The following is a 15,839-nucleotide window of genomic DNA, read 5'->3' as shown; positions in this document are numbered from 1 at the left end:
GGTAGTTGGAGAGAAAGGTTGTAAAGTCATAAACAAGGATCTAGAAAGACTGACTATACAAAAATTCAAGGCCTGACAGGAGTCCAACATGCCTGGCCCTAGGATTTATGCAGACAGGACTAGGAAGTGGCATTGGACAGGACATTAGATAGAGCAAGATAACAGGAAGGGTGTGGCTTGAAAGCTGGCCCGCAGGGTAAAGGAGAGACACTTATATTTTTGAGCAAGAAGTAATGGATAAAGATGGAATTTCAGGAGGTAGTTATGGTTCCAGTGGGCATGACTGACTGGAGAAGGAAAGATTAGTGGTGGAAAGTTTAACATGCTGGGTCATTCACTCATTTATTGATCCATTGATCATATATGCACTTGGCAAACACAGAAGTCCTGTCAGACTCTATTTGGTCCTTGCCCTGAAGGGAGTCCTAGGCCAGAGAGAGATTAAAGATGTCTCTGCTATAATCCAGACTAGATCGCAGTGAAACCAGGGAGCAAAGATGGGAATAATAGGTGGCAGATAGCTAGATCAATAAATAAGTTAGAGGGATCCCTGGGTGGCGCAGCGGTTTGGCGCCTGCCTTTGGCCCAGGGCGCGATCCTGGAGACCCGGGATCGAATCCCACGTCGGGCTCCCGGTGCATGGAGCCTGCTTCTCCCTCTGCCTGTGTCTCTGCGCCTCTCTCTCTCTCTCTCTCTGTGACTATCATAAATAAATAAAAATTAAAAAAAATAAATAAATAAATAAATAAGTTAGATACATATGTATTATAAAAGCAAATGAAACAAGCGATGGTCCAAGAAGTAGGAGGAGAGCCTAAGAGGAGAGAGATTTAGGAAGGGGATAATCAGTGATGTCAAACACAACTGGTACAAGAAAGAGAGCCTGCCCAGGGACAAGGACACCTAACAACAACAGTGACAATAAACTACAATGGCAACAACAATAATATCACTTTTTAACAATTACTGTGTTCCAGAAACTGACACCATTCTACAGCACTCAATATATGCTTTCTCTTATTTCTTTATGCCTAACGCAGTGTAAAGTGCATAGTAGCCCTTGGTAAGTGACGCATGTTCTCAGCCAAACATGAGCACTGTTAGGAGTCTGGATGTTTGGATAATATTAATGGCTGGTGCTGGGATCTTAGATATGGGGTTTTTACAGGTTGCTAGAGTAGTAGTTTCTTTCCTTGGGTCACACTGTCTGGGTTAAATCACTGGTTTACTCCTAGATGGTAAAATCCCATCCAATAGGATGCCTTCCCTTTGTCCTGTATGAGAATGCATTTCTTATTTATGTGGAGTTGGGTGGAACCCAGAATGCTCTTCAATCCAACCACTCTGGCCAATAGGACCACTGAGTAGTAGCCTGAACCTTTGGGAGTTTGATTATTCTTTTCATAAAGGACTGATGTTTCAAAGTACTTTACAAAGGAGAGGGAGAGTCTATCCAGAGCATGGACTGGATTCAGACAGGGAAGTTGGAAGCTGGGTAGGTCAAGATGGACTGTATTTCCAAGAAAAGTGGTTAAGAGCCCTGTTCTCTCCAGAGCATCTCAGAAGTGCTTTATATTCATCCAAAAACTGACCACATTTTAGAAAAACAGGATATTTCTGCTGAGTAACTATTGGTTTGGGGAAATAAGTCCCTCTCAGAATGCAAGGGGGAACATCAGATCAAGAAAGATCGTTATCACTGGTGTGACTCACTAACTTGCTCCGCCCGATGCGTGCAATGGTTTTCCACATCTATATGAGTTGCCCACTCAACAAATGTGCTTACAAAGAGCTTTTCAGACATACAGTAGAGTCCTTATAAAGTTACAGAATACAAATAAGAAAAACAAACACACTTTTATTTAAAACCTAAAATTCTTAAAAGGGGAACAGGAATTCTGGTGCTAAAATAAACCTTAGCAAATTAACTCCTTTAAGCCAGCAAGCCTGCATCCTGCTCATAGGGCCTAGTCGAATTAAAACAACAAACAGCAGCAACAACAAAAACAGGCCTCTAACTCCCTTTGCATCACAGACAGTTCTAAACTCTTCCCCTTGCCCTGATGTTCACTCCGCTTCTGGAAGGCATAGAACATGACATAGGTATTTATCAGGGTGGAAGATACCATCCGTGGTCGCTCATGTAGGGAATCCAGGATTCAAACCTGGGTCTTCTGTTTGCTCCCAAGTTCTTATTGTCCATATGGTGGGCTTCAAAGGCTGACATTGACCCCATGATCAATGAAAGGTTTCAGGCAAAGTCAAGTTCCTTTAGAAAGCATGAACCAGTCTGGAAGAAAGAAGTAGGGCAGCGATTGTGTGAATAAAGGGCTGGGCCACAGGAATCAACACTAGTGGGTAGCTTGGTTAGGATAAAAGGGAAAAAAAAAACTAGTCACCAGAGTTGTCTTCTTTGTCCTTTCCAAGACCTTTTTGCTCTTTACCCTGTGTTTCCTGTAAGTACATCCTCTCGAACATGGTATTTTGAAATCATATATCTAGCAAATACACAATTTGTTTTAAGTTTTGCTTTTCAGATATGTATGAGGACATGTGCTATATAGGAAAGCTGGTCAGAGGCCATGCCTGTGGTGGCAGTAAAGCAAGCTTGGTGGGATGTTCTGCTCCAGCTGTTGCAACATTTGACTCTTGTAATCAGTGAAAGATTTCAGTTCTGGAGGAAGGGAGATGTGAAGGGAAATGTGGGGATGGGCTGCTGCACGGGGGGAGAGAATGGAAGCCTCTGTGGGCTGGGAGAAGCTGACAGCCCTTAGGGCCCTGCCTCCAGAGCATGAGGGGACCTCTAGGGTTTGGGCACTTGCTCCCAGGGACAATGCATCAGGTATGAGACATGTGTTTTGTTCAACATGGACCTGGCTTCATTTACTTTTAATTCTGTATTTCCATGAAAATGTCCAGTGAATGGTAGAGTTAGTATGGAATCCCACCAGTAGCAGGTCCTCATAGGTGAGAATCCCAAATGCTTTTAGCCTGTTTGGTAATGCTCTGGGATTTCCATGACTCCCAACACACACACACACAAACACACACATGTTTTCCCGAACCTTATCCCTCTTTCTCAAGTCCATTGTTCCTAAAATTGTAGCAAATTTGTCAACACTTGACTTGGGAAGGATGAGAAGGAAAATAAAGCCATGGTATAGTAATTCAACTTAACAAAACTCAGTGATTTGTTCAATTTAGCTCAAATGTTTGTTTAACACTCCACTAGACTCTGGTGTAGGGAACCTGACAGGGTTTCTGCCCTCAAAGAATTCCAGCCAAATCGGCAATACTCTAAGCTTGCGTTTCTTTCAGGGCTGCACTTATGTAACCAGCCTTAGTTTTACCTTCCAAGCTTCTGAAAATTTGATCCTTTGTCTACCTGCTGGCTCACCAAATTACAATATCTAGGGGGATTAGGACCCAGGAATCTGTTTTGAAAAAGCCATCACGGATGACTCTGACACACTAACTTGGAGATTATCTGCCTTACTTGGGCTCTTAACTATGTGTTTTATTTCTGGACCTCAAACACAGAACAATTTAGTGGTCCACCTGCTGATGGCAAGAGACAGAGTGAGGGGCAGGTTTTGCACCACACACTTCCTGAGCGTCTAACACGTAGCCTGGGACTCCAGAACAAAGACATCCAACCAAAAGCTCCTCTTGGCCTGCATGTCCCAAGAACAACTGATAGAGAAAAAGATACAATCGTGACTTGAGGAACAGAATGGTGTGTGGTGCCCAGTCTTTAAGTTCAGATGTACACACTGTAGACTGGCTCCGTTCTACCGCCCTGTCCCCAGCACTAACCTTGGAAGTGGGTATTTTGACCGTCTGCATTTAACAGAATGAGGATGCCAGTAGAGCAATTTGGAGTGGCCTGCCCATGCTACAGAAATTCTAACTTAGATCCCCTAACTGCAAGTCCAAGATTATTAGAAGCTTCTACCTTGGAAAGAACGTTTCCATGAGGGCCATATCCAGGGGTATAATGTTTCAACAAGAAATGGGGCAGAAGTCGATCAACCACAGCCACTGGGAACAAGCTGCAACGTGTTATAGGTCATTGGCCTAAGCTTTGGATCACAGGTCTGCCTCTGCTACTTCCTAACTACGTGGCCTTCCTAACCATCCATGCAGTTCCCCAAGCTCAAAGCCCACAGATTGTCCTCAACACCTCTATCTCACCCACACTCTACATATAATCCATTCTTACCAGTTTTGCCTTCTAAATGTCTTCAAATTCACACATGTCATTCCCACTACTATCACCTTAGGCCTGAGCTACTGCAAGAACTCTTAACTGATCACTCCCCTTCTATTTTTGCTGTTCATCCTCCCCCAATCTGTTCTCCCCACGGTAGCCTAGGTCACAGCACATCATACATAGCACAGCACTTGCTTACATAAAATCCTCAGCAGCTCCAATTTCCTTAGCATAAAACTAAATCTCTTGCTACGGTCTACAAGGCTCAGTTTACCCCTGTAGACTCATCCTAAGCCACTTTCTGCCTTGCTCTCTGGGCTCCAGGCATGATGGTACTTCTGACTATCAAATATTTTCCATATTACCTTCTGCTCAGAAACCTTGATATACTTTGGTCCTCCCGAGGGATCACTTTTCACATCCTAATTCACCCACTTAACTCAACTCATTCTTCAGATCTCAGTTCATTATCTTTGCCTTTGGGAGCCTTCCTCATTTCTCCTGGCCCCTCCTCTCTATCACTAAATCAGTTCCTCCTGTTACACACTCTCGTAGCTCCCTGATTTTACCATAGTTTGCAATTATGCATCCTATGGTGATTTCCTGCCTTACAAATAGAGTGTGAGCTTATTCCCCACACCTGATCACAGAACCTGGGATGTAATAAAAACAGGAGTAATGGTGCTGTTGCTGGTTCTGGTACCGCTGATTCTACTAGCTAATATCATGGTGTGAAGCCTGTGCCAAGCTTGCTCCTCAGTGCTTTCTTTGCATTAGTTCTCTTAAACCTTGGAAACCCTGCAAATTAGTAGGCAGTCCCCCGAGATCTTAATGAATTAATGTACCTCATTCCTCTGGGCCTCATTTTCCTTATAGATAAAATGAAGAAAGAAATACATGAGAAAATCACAACCAACTTTGAAGCGCTTTATATTTTCTTTATTGTTTACAAATGAATGAATTGAATCTTTTTAAAGATTTTATTTGCCTATTTGAGATAGAGAAGGAGAGAAAGAGCACACATACGAGCAGGGAGAGGAACAGAGCAGGAGAGAGAGGGACAAGCAGACTCCGTGCTAAGCATGGAGCCTGACTTGAGGCTCAATCCTAGGACCCTGAGACCATGACCTGAGCTGAAACCAAGAGTTGGACACTTAGCCACTGAGCCACCCAGGAGCCCCAAAAGAATTGAATATTTTAACATTTTTCTATGAGTTTAAAAATATGTAAGCCTGTTTATTCATATACCCTTTACTTTATTCTAAAACATCATTTCTCAATCTTTAAAAAGAATTATCATCACCCAATCCCCAACAAAGTGAAAGCATAAATTAAAATGTAAATTATCCCTAATGAGAGAAATTCTTATGATTTCTTTGGTAGGGTTGAGCTTCGGAGGACCACGGACCATCGTAATAGCTAAGTTTTTTTTTTTTAAGCAGCATCCTTGGTCCCTGCCCAACAGATGCCAATCAAGGCAACCAAAAATGTCTCCAGACACTGCCAGCTGTTCCTTGGGGGGAAAAAATTGCCCATTTGAGAACCACTGAGAGAAACAAGGACTAATGAGAGACTGACCCAGGATGGCCACAAGGAGAAAGGAGGACAACCACCAGACAACTGATGTTCCAAACTCTACAAATGTCAGGATAAGACAAACGTGGGTCCCAAGGAAGTCTGCATGTTTCCAGTAGGAATGATTGGGAAAAGAGCAGTAAATCTCATGGAGGAGGAGCATGTTGGGAAGGATATACAAGGAATTTCATTTTTTAAAATGTTTAGTATGCGGTTTCTGGATACACATGGAGATAGAGTTGTCCTGTAAGTTAAAAAATGTAAGTAAAGTTCTTATGAAGAAAGAATAAGTGAATCAGTGGCATCCATGGAAAGGAAAATTGGAAGCTAGCAATCTAGAAAAGTGTAGATCTGACTCTTGATTTGGGCTTAGGTCGTGATCTCAGCATCATCAGATTGAACCCTGTACTAGGCACCTTACTCAGCAGGGAGTCTGCTGGAGAGTCTCCCTCTCCTCTGTTCCTCCCCCTGCTTGCACTCCCTCCCTCCCTCCCACCTCTCTCGTTCTCTCTCTCAAATAAATAAATAATGCATAAGTAGATAGATAGATAAATAAATAAATAAATAAATAAATAAATAGATCTTTTTTTTTTAAAAAAAGCACATTTCACTGCAGTGGCAAGTCTCATCTTAAAAATTCATTTGAGGGGCACCTGGGTGGCTCAGTTGGCTAAGCATCTGACTCTTACTCTCAGCTCAGATCTTGATCTTAAAATCATGAGTTCAAGCCCTGTATTGGGACTCTACACTGGATGTGGAGCCTACTTAATTAAAAAAAGTTCTTTTGAAATATGTATTTTAGCACCTATTAAGATTTGATTTGGGGGCAGCCCTGGTGGCTCAGCGGTTTAGTGCCGCCTTCGGCCCAGGGCCTGATCCTGGAGATCTGGGATCGAGTCCCACGTTGGGCTCCCTGCATGGAGCCTGCTTCTCCCTCTGCCTGTGTCTCTGCCTCTCTCTCTCTCTCTCTCTCTCTCTCTCTCTCTTTGTGTCTCTAATAAATAAATACAATCTTTAAAAAAAATTTGATTTGTTTTACCACGAAAATATTTTAAAGTACATACTTTCTCCCCATGATGCTAAAGGAGTATAGATAGCCTACTGGATTCAACATTACTGGCCAACAGTTTTACCTGCCCTCTCATCTAGGACACTCATACCCAGTTTGAGATATAGGAGTAGAGAAAATAATACAGAATTTGACAAATCCAAATGCAGTTTCTTATCGGCCACTTATTAGCTGTGTGACCTTAAGTAGGTATCTTGAGCTCCCTGAACCTTGGTTTCTCAACGGTAAAATGAGGCCACTAAAGCTTACTTCCACTGTGAAGGTCAAATGAGATGAAATATATAAAGTGAATAACAGATGGTTAATCGGTAGCTCATTTACTATTTGGATGAGGGAGAAAAGTGTGGGATGTATAGAGGCAGAGAACGGAGGGCTGAGATCCTAGGAAAAGGCAGTTCAATATCCTAAAAGCTTGAGGAAGACGGCATTCCCAGAGTTGAATTATTTTGTAACATTATCAATTGGTTCAGAAAGGGTCGGGAACTGCCATTAAGCTTCTTTTCTGTGGCACCTGCTGGTGGTGCAGTGCAATTAACTAGCAAGTAGAAGGTGAACAGGAGCTAGGAGAAGACCTAGACCATTCTTCCCACAAATTTGATGAGGAAGGAAAATGCCATGGTATGCAAGGTAGTGAGACTGGGAAGATCATAAAATGAACTTACAACTGACAACCTGAAGCTTTGAAAAATCCACTGGAAAAGAATTAGTGGTGATACAACCTGAATGGGACATCCTCATATAGGACAGTGGTCTTGCATTTTGCATTTTTTAGGGAAACATTAGAAAATCATTCATTGTGGGGTGCGTGGGTGGCTCAGTTAGTTAAGCATCCAATTCTTGATTTCGGCTCAGGTCATGATCGCAGGGTCGTGAGATTGAGTCCCACATCAGGGTCCGTGTTGAGCATGGAACCTGTTTAAGATTCTCTCTCCCCCTCTCCCTCTGCCCCTCCCCTGCTGCTCACACACTCTTTCTCTCTCTCTAAAAAAAAAAATCTTTGAAACTGTCTTGCACTAGTACACACACACACACAGATGCACCATAGTTCTATGTTTATTACAAGTGTTACCCTAAGCAGATGCCATGCTTAAAGAAATTTGAACAAAACACAGTTTCTTTTGTTGTATTGTGACTCTCCAAGCCAAAAAAAAGTACCGTATCTCCAACTTCATACATAATGGAAATATTGTTTTTTCCTTAAAACATCTCCCACAACTTGTGTTTCAACTTTTTTAAACGTGTTTAAAAGTTCTGCCCTGAACAATTGCAACCACAATGTAATCTATTGCGACAGCCCCTCAGAGCACTGAGATCTCCAGCATCGTGGCTCACAGCCTTCCCTAACGTGGTAAGACCAGTGGAATCTCCAGGCTGGTAAGAGATGCCCAAGTCTGAAAACATCTGCAGCTACCTGCAAGCACGTGTTGTAGGCCGAATCACAAAATACAGAGAATCACAAAAACAACCAATTTAGGAGAGTGAGATTTTGTTAAAATTGCTATATTGGATAACAACTGTATTTTTAGGCATTGGGATCAGGAATCGATTTATTTATTTATTTATTTCAATAAATAAATTTGAAATAAATTTATTTCAATAAAGATATGATCTTGTTTTCCAGGAGATTAATAGAAAAAAACCTAGAGTTTTTTTTCCAAACTATCAAGGCATTTGAGGAGCAAATCACTGTCAGCCGTTCCTCCTCTAAACTCCCAGATAAGTGTAAGTGTGATAGAGACAAGCTTCTTTGAAATGCTCAGGTGATGGGGATCCCTGGGTGGCTCAGGGGTTTAGCGCCCACCTTTGGCCCAGGGCATGATCCTGGAGACCAGGGATCGAGTCCCACATCAGTGCTCCCTGCATGGAGCCTGCTTCTCCGTGTGTGTAATAAATAAATAAAACCTTTAAAAAAAAAAAAAGAAAGAAAGAAATGCTCAGGTGAGGAGGGCAGGCGAAGGTGATGGTAGGGCAACTTCTATTCATAGCAGGACAAGTGATAAGGGAACAGGTGGCTCCAATCAGATCTTCACCACAGAAAACAACTCTTACACCGGGAAGGTCAGTGGTATTCCTTCTTTCTATGTAGGATTTCTTTCTTACCAAGTGGGCCTCCTGGGTGGCTCAGTCAGTTATAATCGTCTGCCTTGGGACCAGGTGACGAACCCAGGGTCCTGGGATCGAGCCCTGTGTAGGGCTCCCTGCTTAGCTCTCCAGTGTGTTCTCTTGCTCTCAAATAAATAAATACATAAAATCTTTAAAAAATAAAATAAAATAAAAACGAAATAAAATTCATTGTAACTAGTTTAATAGAATAAACTTTAGGGGCAGAAATAGCTCCATTAAAAACAAGATTCAAAACCCCAAACCCTTCTTGCTACTGATTTTGAGTGCTGCGGGAGAAATCTGTAGCTACTGCTCTTCCTGAGGGCAAGGGGTGGTCTGCAAGGGTCCGAGGGTACTGACGTTTTCTTCTCTGATCATTTCCATCTAGCAAGGGTAGAGCAAGATCATGGTAATTCCTGGGCTTTCTTGTCCAAATGCCAGCAGAACTCATCCCCTGTAACCAACCAGGGGAACGACAAAATGATAATAATCTAACAAACACGTTAATACGTCTGGCATGACCTCAGCGTGTCTGTAAATCCTGTTGTGAAAGAACAGTGATGGACAGGCGGGACGAAAATGCATCGACATCACTTCTGGGCCAAGCTGAGGTGCCACCATGACCCAGAAGACAGTGGCCTTTTCCTAGCAGGGCCTGAAGCCACAGCAGGGCCAAGGAGATTCTGTCCCCAGAGCCCCTGCAACGGGTGGCTGGAGCCAGAGGGTGGAGCAGCCGAGCCAGGGGGACTTTGCTGACCTCCCTGGTCGCTGGAGAAATGGCCCACACACGCCTCAGGGGAGCACACTTAGCCTACCCCGAGCCCCTGCCCTCCTGACCTTGCACACGTAGCATTGGACGCCCCTCTCTCCCCTGCGGGAGCCGGACAGGCCTCTGCACCTGCTGCCCCGACCGCTGCGACCACTGCCTATTCTCTCTACGTCCTTCCCCGCTTCCCCCGGCCACCCTTTGCACGAACCTGCAGCATTTCTAAGCAAGCCTAGAATGAGTAATTCACTGGCGTGGCCATCTCCACTTGCCCCCCATGGCCAAGGGTGTCAGACTTACACGCCTTCACCTGCAGGAGGAGAACCCTCTCATCCCGGCCCCTGCATCTGTCTCCGGTTCTAGCTGCCACCCCTCCTGGCTCCTGACCGAGCGCCAGCTGCACAGACCCCACACACTTCCGAGACAGTCTGGTCCTTTCACAGCGCAGCGGCTGAGCTCTCCACCTCGAGGTGCCCCCAGGGCAGACCCCTCCCCTCTCATCCTGCCAGATCCAAGCTCACATGTCATCTGCACGGTGAAGCCTTTGCTGCGTCTCCCTGACCACTGAGGGTAGAGGGACACAGGAGCCTTCTGGTCCTCTGTCACCTGCCGCACACCCCATGAGAGGAGCAGTACGGCAGGGTGACCACGAAGATGCCCTCAGTGGCGGATTCCCAGGTCCAAGGCCCTGCTCTGTACCTGCTGCTTCTCTGGCCTTGAGCAAACCACCTCACCTCTGCCTTAGTTTCCTCAGCTGGGACACATGGGGAGGAATAGTAAATACCACACAGGCTTGCTGTCGGAAATGAAGGTGTTAAGCCCTTAAAACTTTCAGGAGAGTGCCCATTCATAATAAATGCTCAGTGTGCGCTAGCTATTATTCTGTCCACTAAAATTTGAATGCTGTCATCATCTGCTTAGGTGTCTCCTCGTCTAGAGAAGAGGGTGGGGACTGCGTCTTAGTCATGGCTATCTTCCTGATGCCTGACGGTGCCGTGTAATAGGCTCTCAATAAATGTTTATTGAACAAGTAGATTATTTTCTAGGCAGTAAAATATCCCCATGACTCCAGAGATTCTATCTCAGGGAACTTTATTTATTTATTTATTTTGCTCCATGGGAAGGAAGACATTACGTAAATCCATGACACACTCCGTTCTGAACAGAGACACCTGAAGTCAGTCTCATGAGTCCCTCCGTGACGTGGGAGTCTGGAAGTCTGATCAGAGTCTCGGTCTGACCAGGGGCTGTCACTTTCATTGCTTTGCTAAAGATGTTCCTGTTGAATAGCAATTATGTGCCACCGTATGATCCTAGGGACTGGGGAGAAAGCATGGCACATGCCAGGCAAGGTTCCTACTCTTAAGGACCTTGAGGGGAGGGAGACAGGGCCTCAAACTATGCATGAGAGAAACCGAAAGAAGAAAAGGTGGATAATTGTAAGTGCTGTGATCGAAATAAAATAAGAAAACATGTGAGAAAGTATCTGAAAAGGCCACACTTGAAAACTGGGTCAAGGAAGGCATTTCTGAAGGCCGGCAATGACAATGAGACTTTGAGGCCTAGGCCATGGGCTGAGGGGCCCATGTGAAACTGAACTTGGAATGCTCCAGGGGTCGGAAGGAAGCCCCTGTGCCTGGAGCTTGGGAAGGGAGGGTGAGAATAATACCACCTGAGGTCATTAAAGAAGGTAGAGGGCCCCTTAGGCCCGGGGTAAGAACGTGGATTTTAGACCAAGTGCAGCAGGTGGTCAGGGGAAGGTTTTGAGCAGGAGAGTAATATGGTTTGATTTACATTTTCGAGTCTAAGAGAGACCTGGATGGTGAGATAAGTGGCGGCAGGAGAATGAGCAATGAGACCAGGTAAGATGCTATTCCATTACTGTAGGTGAATAGCACAGGTTCAGATGGTGTCTGTGGAGCAGGACTTGATGAACCAGAGTCCTGATATTGAGCAACTGAAGGTAGGGGTTAGAGAAGGAGGCGATCAAGAACGGTTCCTGGGTTTTTAGCCAAAATGCTTGAGGCAATCCTGTTGGCAACACATTGTGCACCGGGGACTACTACTCTGGTTCACGTTCCAGGTGGCACAGAGGCTGCTGGTCACTGGATGGGGACAGCCATGCAGGTATAGGCTGGAGGTGGGAGATCCAAGACTCTGTCCTCCAAATGTTAAGTTTGAGATGTCTAGTGGATACCCAAATGGAAAAGACAAGAAGCTGTACGTACTAGTCTTGAGTTCAGTGGCAGAGGTCAGAACTGTAGACGTGCAAGTAGGAATCACTGGCATTCACACGGCATTGAAAGCTGGGAAGAGCCTACAGTCGAAGAAGGATCCCAGGGCAGAGTCCTAGAAAGGACAGTATTTGGAGGTGGCATGTGGGGGCCCAGCAGCAGGTAACAGAGGGCAACATCCAGTATCAAAGGGTAAACTCCAGAAGAGTGTGTTCTTGGAAGCCAAGAGAAGAATAGCTTTCCAAAGCAGATTGGTAAACAGAGTCAAATGTGGCCAAGACATGAACTAGGAAGAGAATTAAATTTGGTAATGTGGAAATCTTCGGTGACCTCGGAGGAATCAGTTTCACTTTTCATCTCCTGGGCCTAGGTTTGTCTATCTTCAAAAAATAAAAGAAAAGAAAAGAGAAAAGAGAAGGGAATGAAAGAAAGAAAGATAGAGAAAGGAAGAGAGAGAAAGAAGGAAGGATTTTCTAATGTTTTCTAAAGCAGAAGTACTATTTTTTAATTTTTATTTTTTAAAAGATTTTATTTATTTACTCATGAGAGACACACAGAGAGAGGTAAAGACACAGGCAGAGGGAGAAGCAGGCTCCATGCTGGGAGCCCGATGTGGGACTCGATCCCAGGACCCTGGGATCACGCCCTGAGCCGAAGGCAGACATTCAACCACTGAGCTCCCCAGGTGTCCTAGAAGTATTCTCTATATATACATATATTTTTTAATCATTAAAAGAACCTCAAGACTTGAAACAGTCTCAGAGCTGCTATTGCTGAAGTTGAGAATTCGAAAACCATCTCATCCCATCTCCTTGCTCTTACAATTGACCCGAAGGCAACTCTGGGAACTTCTGGGGCTCCTTGAAGAGAAGACCTGAAACTGCTGGCAGGAAGCTCTGTAGAGAGCCTGGGAGGGTCTGGGTGGAAAGGTATGAGTAACTCGCTCTGGTGAGCAACAGGCCGTCCACTGGCTAGGATCCTCTTTCCATGTGTCGGAAAGAATACGGCATCCCAGGATTACCGGCAGGAATGCTTGAGATGGTCTGTAATCATACTTCATTCTGGTTTCTGTACCAGTTCCCTCCAGAGTAGGCCATTGGCTGCTTCGGGGCACACCCATTCAACTGGTTTGCCCAGATCCTGCCACTCAGCCACACCTCCCCAAAGCATCCAAAGCCCTTCTTTTGTTGCAAAATGATTCAGTGCCGTTTCCATAAAACATGGGACCTGAGCATATGTTCACACATGCAGCCTGTGTAGACAGAGGAATTGAAAGGGAGACTTCCTTTAAGGGAACAGCCCCGGCAGGTAGATTCCTGGTTGCCTTAAAGGAACCACCAGGCATAACACAGCGTGCACCGTCCACGGTCTCTCCAAAGTGAGCTGTAGCATGCTCTTGGAGAGAGATCACAAAAGGGATGTTGAAGTGTGTTTAGAGGACTACAGGGTAACGTGCAGGATCCTTAGGGGGTACCCAATAAACTAACAGAATGAGAGAAAATTCTTAGTTCACAGGGTGCCTACCTGGTGTCAGGTGCTCTGCTGGGCCCGGGGAGAGGGTGGGATAGATGCAAAAAGATAAATTCCTCGGAGACATCCCTTTTGCTTGTCTGAAGTGAGTCATCTTCCCTCAGTGCAACCAGGCTGTCCATTAGAGTCCAGGGTTTTCCCAAGGAGCCCGCTCGTTCAGACGACAGAAACAGGAGACCAGGAGGGCTCACCTCACGTGGTGCAACAGCCACCCCGACATCTATCTGCACAGACACCTGATGGCTTACAAAACTCTCACCTGCACACCGAGGGATGGGGGGCATTCCTCACCCTTTTGTTTCCTATCAGGTAGCTTTTATGTTTTCCTATCATTTTCTCATGAAACTCTGCTGTTAGACTTTTAGGGCTGTTTTCCCTGTTGTGGTCTGTTTCTCAGTCTCAGAAAAGAGGACTGACATGGGAAAGTATCACTGGGAGCAGGTGCAAGGATGGTATGCCAGGACTCTGCAAACTGCCGAGGCCTCCTGGCCACTGGTTGAGTCTGCCCTAAAGGGAACTAGAGCCACTGGGGAAGCTTGTCACGGGGGTTTCGGTAGATGTGTACACATAATTTGATGTAGATGGTAAAAGGCAAGGAACCTACTTTGGGGAGAGACCCTGAGAGTATTAATGATTTGACCTCCTGACATTATCACTTCACCTCGTTCAGAGAAGTTCAAATCCCAGGCTAGACCCTATTCCCCAGGTTAGCCCATCAGCATGGTCACATCCCTGGTGCAAGTAAAACTGATAGATAAGAGTTTGGAAAGGAGGGAAATGCTGCTGCACCCTCCTGGGAGCCGGGAGAGTGGGGGAGAGGTCACGGGGGGCTTGTAAGTGGGTGTGTTTGCCCTCATCACCGCTGCTCTGAGCTCACAGACAGCTCCCGTCTGTGAGATACCTTCCTTCCAATTTATACTTAATGGTTACAGAAGGATTGTTATAGCACAACCAGCCTGTAAGGAATGTATATATTACTATTCTCATTTTAGAGAGATTAGTTTATGTGAGCCAGGTCATTAGGGCACTTAACAGAACCCAACATTTACGTGTTTCTAAATGCTATGGTCCTGATGGCCCCGCCATTCATTCGGGTGATACACAAAGCAGGGACGGGGCTAAGATTCGACTCTAGGTCTCCTCTCCTAAAGGACGAAAAGCAGTCAGTCCCCTGACATCATTTTGCCATGTGTTTAGATCTTAGGTTCATGCCTGGAGTCTTAATGTTGGAGTACATGCCCCCCCCACACACACACACACTTTCTTTCATCTTTTACAGATTTTGTTATGAAGATATTCCTCTTGGAAAGTATCTTGTTTGGCAAGTTCCCATGGCCACTGGGGATTCGGCTTGAAGGGAAACACTAGGAAAATATTTTTGATGACTCTGGAGTAGAGGCAAAGTATACCATTCTGGCTGAATTCCATCCAGAAAACCTCTCCCCAGGTTTCGTGTGAGCTAGGGAAGGGGGCAGGTGGTGCATTTCACCTCCCGGGATGTCTATTTGAGGTTACCTCTGGTCACTCGTAGCCTGGGATTAATGGACCACAGATCCTAATGCAGCAATGATAGAAATCACACCCCGATTTGCATCTTAATCCTTAGAGTTGAGCAAACATCAAAAAGCTCAGCAGGTTGGTTCAGATCATTATGATAATGATTAATAACAGGCTTGTTTACAGAGCTTCCATCTCCATGGCTCGTCATTGCCTTTATGCGGGAGACTCTGCTGTGTGAAGATAGAAACAACAACACTGAGAACTGAATGAGTGGCCCCAGATAAATCAGTTTTTCCATAAGCTTTGACTCCAGCTCTCACGCTGGACACCTCTGTGATGTAATTTCCTCTTACTCCACTGATTCAAAAGCCATTTTGTCCATGTAAAGGGAATATTTCATAGAATAATAAATCATATACATATCTAAGACAGCATACACATTATGTCAACAGTCTGTATCTGCCTCTCCCTCCTAGATCCAATCCAGAAAACTCAGGAGACAACACCACTTATGATTCACCTTTTTATTTGCAGCACTTAGTACCACGTTCCCCCAAAGTAGAGGTTCAGTAAACGTTTGCTGTGTTATTAAACTGAAGCCTTCATAACTATGAGAAGCTTTCTGGCACAACATTTTACCTTATAGAGAAGAAAACTAAATTCTAGAGAGTGGACATGAACAATCCAAGGTCACCGAGCTCCTGACTGGAGCAGACCTGAGTCTAGAAATGGTGGCATTTGACGAATCTCCCACTGTTCTTTCCCCCACTATATACCAAAGCCTGGAAACGACAGGCAAATCCAAATCCAGCTTCCCAGGAAGTTAGTTATCAGAAAAGTCTGAAGAGT

General features: G+C 45.0%; 1 long non-coding RNA gene across 4 annotated transcripts in view; it reads right to left on the bottom strand.

Moving 5' to 3' along the window:
- The window catches only part of LOC112650137 (uncharacterized), a 52,820-nt gene that overhangs the window by 21,800 nt on the left and 15,181 nt on the right, over nucleotides 1–15,839 (bottom strand). For all 4 annotated transcript variants that reach the window (XR_007414120.1, XR_007414119.1, XR_007414121.1 and 1 more), the window contains exon 4: nucleotides 2,166–2,290. This is a non-coding gene — a long non-coding RNA (uncharacterized LOC112650137). The remainder of the gene's footprint in view (nucleotides 1–2,165; nucleotides 2,291–15,839) is intronic.

Source organism: Canis lupus, chromosome 11, assembly GCF_003254725.2.
Source record: "Canis lupus dingo isolate Sandy chromosome 11, ASM325472v2, whole genome shotgun sequence".
Taxonomy (NCBI): Eukaryota; Metazoa; Chordata; class Mammalia; order Carnivora; family Canidae; genus Canis; species Canis lupus.
This window is presented reverse-complemented; position numbering and strand designations above follow the sequence as displayed.